Source organism: Salmo trutta, chromosome 32 (assembly GCF_901001165.1).
Source record: "Salmo trutta chromosome 32, fSalTru1.1, whole genome shotgun sequence".
Lineage (NCBI taxonomy): Eukaryota > Metazoa > Chordata > Actinopteri > Salmoniformes > Salmonidae > Salmo > Salmo trutta.
Genome location: NC_042988.1, coordinates 28,152,176 through 28,159,022, shown reverse-complemented (window position 1 = coordinate 28,159,022; position 6,847 = coordinate 28,152,176).

Genomic DNA, 6,847 nt, shown 5'->3' with positions numbered 1-6,847 from the left:
GAGGGTGACGCTGGGCACGCGCAAGATGGCGGCCAGTGCAGATGCGCTTTTTTGATTGCTGAAGGTATTGTTGGATTTCCTGACCCCAAAATGACCATTTGGTCATTTCTAAGGTCATAAAACCCCATTGTTTGTTTACCAAAGTAATTGATTACCTTCTGCAAGTTATTCACCTCTTAAACTATTAAGTTAGCGACAACACTAGCTAGCTCAAAAACTAGCTTGTCTACATGGAAACGTCCACGACCAGAACTAAAAGAAATTGAGAAATCATCAGATTAACAGCAAAAGATGATATGGTTTTGGGTACTCCTCTTCAGAATGTATCTGTGGGGGGAAATACTGCTGTGGGTGATGAAAATTTGGTGAGCACGGGCAACAATGCTGACAATTTTCACCCATCCAGTCCCCAGCTCAGACCATTACCTTACGACCCCGACACTCCAGTCCAACCCCAGGGGAAGGAAAAATATGAGAGGACAAGAGGGTGTGTCACTTCTTGAGATGCAAAACAATATTGTGATGCTTTTGACAGCAAAGATAGATGAAAGGGAAAATGGCTTGGAGGTCATGGTGAGGGAGAATACGATGAGGCCATAAAAAATCTGTTGACTTTATCTCTGAAGTGAAAACCTTCAAAAGTGACATGAAGAAAATGGAAGTTATCTGACAGAAAAATGAAAAGAATGTGGCTGAAATCGAGCAAAAGGTGAATGAGGCGGAGATATACCAGGCCTGGTGGAACCTGAGGCTCCATGGAATTCCAGAACAGGTGGGTGAGGACATCAAATGCAGAGTTGTTGACATCTGTGAAGCTGTCATTCCCAAATCAAAAGCCAAACTTCAGGAAAATGTGGACATCGTTCATCATTTGGGAAGACCCAAGGATCAAGACAAGAGACCGAGGACAACCATCATCAGGTTCACCAACAGATCTACACGGGATCTTCTCTGGAGACGAGCGAAGAACTGTGAGTTCCTCATCAAGCAAAAAATGGAGGTTCACAGAGGATCTGACCTCAGTGGTGAAAGTGACATGGGAGGAACTGTGGTCGATGGCGGCTGCAGCTCGAAAGGCAGGGAAAACGTCATTTTTTGTCAGTGCAAGAGTGATCATCGATGGGAAAGAAATGTGGCCAAATCAGAACATTTGAGAGAGAGTCTAACTCAGACAGAACTGGTTGGCCTAAACACTGCCTAATTGCAGGTGAAAAACAGCCTTTTATTGTATAGAATTTACACAAACACTTGAATGAGAAAAGGCTGACCTGAGAACTGGTAAACCAAACACTAACTATGGGTGAATAACTGCTTATTGTAAGGTCTACACAATGTCTCCCTCTTGTGGGAGTAAGAATAATTTGGTAACTTTATGACCAGTATTTCTTAGTTTTTTGTTGGAGAGGTTAATAATGGGATGGAAATCCTTTTTAGTTACATATCCTTTGAAAAAGCTTACATTAGCATAACAAGGATGTTGGTTGAAGTTCATGTCTATCTCTTTGTTCAATTAATGTCAGGGGTATTCATAATTTACACAAACGTAAGGCTATTTTCATATATTGCAAATAGTTTAATTCTAACTTGCAACCTCATGTACAAACATATTTTTTCCCATCATAGGTATACAATCTGGAATAATAAAGACATAAAATACAACAAACCAGAACTGGTTTGAGAACAGCATTATTTGGGTTAAAAATGATTGATGATGGACAACAATATGATTATCCAGAATTTATGACAACACACAATGTTACATTCACTCCTGAGGAGTTTCTAATAGTTGTTAGAGCTGTCCCTAAAGGTGCTATTCTTCTTTTAGGAGAAAATAATCTTACTCCAAGTGCAACTGCTGAGGATTTTGTAGCCTCAATACAGCTAGAAGGAATTGACATTTTAAACTATGAATGTAATGACATGTATGAAAACTATGTGAAGATGTTACTATTCCCTCTGCTATGCAGCCCTAAGACAAGTGAACTGGAACAGTCTCGTTGTTGTCTGGCAAATATTGTATCATACAAACTCATTCATAGACTCTACCTGGCGGCAGGTTGCTTAGCGGTTAGAGCGTTGGGCCAGTGACCGAAAGGTTGCTGGATCAAATCCCTGAGCCGACAAGGTTCAAAAGAAATGTTGTTCTGCCGCTGAAAAGGCAGTTAACCCACTGTTCCCTGGTAGGCTGTCATTGTAATTAAAACTTTGTTCAAAACTGACTTGCCTGGTTAAATAAAAAAATACCTTTATTATACACAGATTCAAATTAGCTACTGAATGTGTATTTTGTGGTTGTGACCCAGAGACTCTTGACCATTTATTTTGGCACAGTTCTTATGTCAGAAGATTTTGGAGTGAGTAAGATTTTATTTGAAAAGAAACAACTATTAATGTTAATCTGAGAGACTCTGATATTATGTTTTATTTTGATCCAAATGATATGGACCCTGATTTAACTTTCATTGTTCATCTGTTTATCTTTCATGCAAGATTCTTTATCCATAAAATGAAGTGGGTGGAGAACAAACCCCTCTTCATATTGAATTGAAATATTATTTTGACATGATCAGTAAGGGTAATAACAACAAAAAAGCAATACGTACCAAAAAAAAAAAATCCATGCATATGATGAAGCAGCATCACAGGCAGCCCAGATCTTCATTCCACATTTTGCGTTTAGACGGTATGTACTACCTGAAGAGGCAGCAGCCCCTAAATAGCATAAGCTGCTCATTAACAGTACTGTTGGGCCCAGGGTTGTAAAACAGGGGAAGGCGGTCCACCTAATTGTTCCACACTGACCTGATTGCAGCTAGCTTGTCTCTCTGCCGCCGAGCTGGTCTGGTGTCTCGGTTATCGAAGCAGATAATCCTGGAAATAATGTGGAAGTTTTCCAGAGACATTGTTGCACGGAAAACTTCTCTGCCAATTTCTGCATCCCACAGGGATTCTGTGGATTCCCCATTGGATCTGAAAACACCAGCAAGGATAAAAATCCCAAAGTATGCATGTAAATGAGTTTGGTCCATCTCCTTCCATCTCTCTCCAAAAACATGCCTTCCCTCCAAATTAGTGCAGTCCAGAATGATTTCTGGATGGTGTCTGGGATGAACAGACTTTATGTCCTGAACATGAGTAACCGCCACCCGCCCTGGTTGCATCCTTATCACATTGGCAGCCATGCGGGGTGGCTCATTCCTTGGGCAAGAAGACCATTCAATTTCACAATTTTTTGACATCCATATTTCTCCTCCTGCAGGCTGTTGATGAGCTGGTTGCTGACTGGCTGGTCCTGGGGCTGACTGCTGATGGGCTGATCCTGGGGCTGACTGCTGATGGGCTGGTCATGGGGCTGGCTGATGGTCAATCTCATCCTCTTCCAACTCACTGTCAGAGTCCGAATTGACCGAGACATCATCCTCACATTCGGAAAATTCTTAATCTTCTAAAGTAGAAGACGCTCCTTCCACACTAGCTCCTCTCTCTGCAAAAGGTATTTCTAAAGCCCTCTAAGCAGAGATAATTTTTTGCCATACTGATTGACTGTGGTAAGTAGACACATGCATAGCTGTTTATTTGTTGTGTCCTTCCCCCAATTTGCACCTGGTTGGGGTAGAGTGTTGGAAAATACAGATTTGTTTTTACAATGTATCGAAATAATTTCTTGTAGTAACATTGTGCAGGCTCCCGCAAGACATTGTGTAGTTTCACACACTACGAAGGGTAAAAAGTGTGAGAAAAGCTGTAGACTAGTAGACAGGCAGGAAGACAGACAGGTTCTTGGTGCTATGTTGAAACAGCAGGCCCAGGGAGGAGGAAGACACAGTTGTCACCTACTCACACGCTTTTCCAAACTTTTATTACCCTGGGGTCCAGTGGACCCAAACACCACATTTAATAATAATGTGTAGGGGGGTGCACAGTGTGTACTCAATGAAAATGTGTTATTTTACATGTTCTTCACAGAAAATGAGTCAAGGCCAATGAGTCTCAGGTTGAAAAAATAATTAATTGTATCATTTTTTTTGGTAAACATTGAAAATGGGTTCCACAGAACCGAACACGAAACAAGGGTTAAACAAAAATAAGGGTAGCTATCCGATTCATCATTTTGTGGAAATGCACTGTAAGACAAAAAAATGGTGTTCCTGATGCCCCATTGTAGTTCCTATGTTAGCCATATGTGTGGAAAAGTGTATATAGTCCTGTATGCTGGCTATATCTTGTGCCTAAAACCAAAGTTAGTCTTTAGGAAAAAACGATGTGCTGGTGTGGTCAAATGGGTTAAAACCATAAGGCCAATAGGCCATGGGGTATAGTGCTCTTTGGAAAAGGGTAGTCTACAGACTGGCAGAAAAACTAAGGGGATAATGGCCACCACTTAGTAAACAAAAAAGCAACATTGATCTTTGGGCTTATTTTTCACATCTAGGAACTCTAAGAACGGAAGGATGAATGTCTTGTTACTAAAGCTTTTATTTACTAGGCATTTCAGTAGAAATCTTTCAAAACTGCAGGGCAAATAAACAGCTTGGTACAGGCAGTGTTTTCACTCTGTAAGTGTTTTCAAACTTTATTGACACGAACTGTGATTGGTTCATGAGCCAATTCACTCACCACTACTAGACCAATGAAATACAAGGGAACTAATTTGATTAATGTACATTTTTCTATTGAACAGTGCAATTTGCAGTGGATTTCTTTCACATATCTCACTGTATTTACATACATGCATTAAATGTGACATGACTCAACACCTCTTACGCTAGGCATATCCTCATCGTCATAGGCTGAAGAGGTCGATAATTCATCTACCATGTGGTTTAATTAACTAGCATAGAAAGGTAATGCTGCGTTACTAAGACATGGTTATTCTATAAGTATCATAATCACATACAGCTGGGTGTTTAACCAGTAAATGTGTAGTGAGGACCAGGATGGGTTTGATAATTAGTTACAAATGACTATATACAGTTGAAGTGGGAAGTTTACATACACTTAGGTTGGAGTCATTAAAACTAGTTTTTTAACCACTCCACAAATTTCATGTTAACAAACTATAGTTTTGGCAAGTCGGTTAGGACTTCTACTTTGTGCATGACACAAGTCATTTTTCCAACAATTGTTTACAGACAGATTATTTCACTTATAATTCACTGTATCACAATTCCGTGGGTCAGAAGTTTACATTTCCATAAGTTGACTGTGCCTTTAAACAGCTTGGAAAATTCCAGAAAAGTATGTCTTGGCTTTAGAAGCTTCTGATAGGCTAATTGACATCATTTGAGTCAATTGGAGGTGTACCTGTGGATGTATTCCAAGGCCTACCTTCAAACACAGTGCCTCTGCTTGACATCATGGAAAAATCTAAAGAAATCAGTCAAGACCTCAGAAAAAAATGTAACCTCCACAAGTCTGGTTCATCCTTGGGAGCAATTTCCAAACGCCTCAAGGTACCACGTTCATCTTTACAAACAATAGTACGCAAGTATAAACACAATGGCACCACGCAGCCGTCAAACCCCTCAGGAAGGAGACTCATTCTGTCTCCTAGAGATGAACGTGCTTTGGTGCGAAAAGTGCAAATCATTTCCAGAACAACAGCAAAGGACCTTTTTAATTTTTTAATTTCACCTTTATTTAACCAGGTAGGCTAATTGAGAACAAGTTCTCATTTACAACTGCGACCTGGCGAAGATAAAACAAAGCAGTGCGACACAAACAACAACACAGAGTTACACATGGAATAAACAAACATACAGTCAATAATACAATAGAGAAAGTCTATATACAGTGTGTGCAAATGAGGAAGGATAAGGGGGGTGAGGCAATAAATAGGCCATGGTGGCGAAATTATTACAGTATGGCAAATTAAATGTGCTGAAGATGAGTGTGCAAGTAGCGGTACTGGGGTGCAAAGGAGCAAAATAAATAAAATAAATAACAACATGGTGATGAGGTAGTTGGATGGGCTAATTACAGATCGGCTATGTACAGGTGCAGTGATCTGTGAGCTGCTCTGACAGCTGGTGCTTAAAGTTAATGAGGGAGATATGAGTCTCCAGCTTCAGTGATTTTTGCAGTTCGTTCCAGTCATTGGCAGCAGAGAACTGGAAGGAAAGGTTGCCGAAGAGGAATTGGCTTTGGGGGTGACCAGAGAGATATACCCGGTGGAGCACGTGCTACGGGTGGGTGCTGCTATGGTGACCAGTGAGATAAGGTAGGGCTTTACCTAGCAACGACTTATAGATGACCTGGAGCCAGTGGGTATGGCGACGGATATGAATCGAGGGCCAGCCAACGAGAGCATACAGGTCGCAGTGGTGGGTAGTATATGGGGCTTTGGTGACAAAACGGATGGCACTGTGATAGACTGAAAACAATTTGCTGAGTAGAGTGGAGGCTATTTTGTAAATGATATCGCCGAAGTCAAGGATCGGTAGGATAGTCAGTTTTACTAGGGTATGTTTGGCAGCATGAGTGAAGGATGCTTTGTTGCGAAATAGGAAGCCGATTCTAGAATTAATTTTGGATTGGTGATGCTTAATGTGAGTCTGGAAGGAGAGTTTACAGTCTAACCAGACACCTAGGTATTTGTAGTTGTCCACATATTCTAAGTCAGAACCGTTCAGAGTAGTGATGTTGGACAGGTGTGTAAGTGTGGGCAGCGATTGGTTGAAGAGCATGCATTTAGTTTTGCTTGCATTTAAGAGCAGTTGGAGGCCACGGACGGAGAGTTGTATGGCATTGAAGCTTGTCTGGAGGTTAGTTAACAGTGTCCAAAGAAGGCCCAGAAGTATACAGAATGGTGTCGTCTGCGTATAGGTGGATCAGAGAATCACCAGCA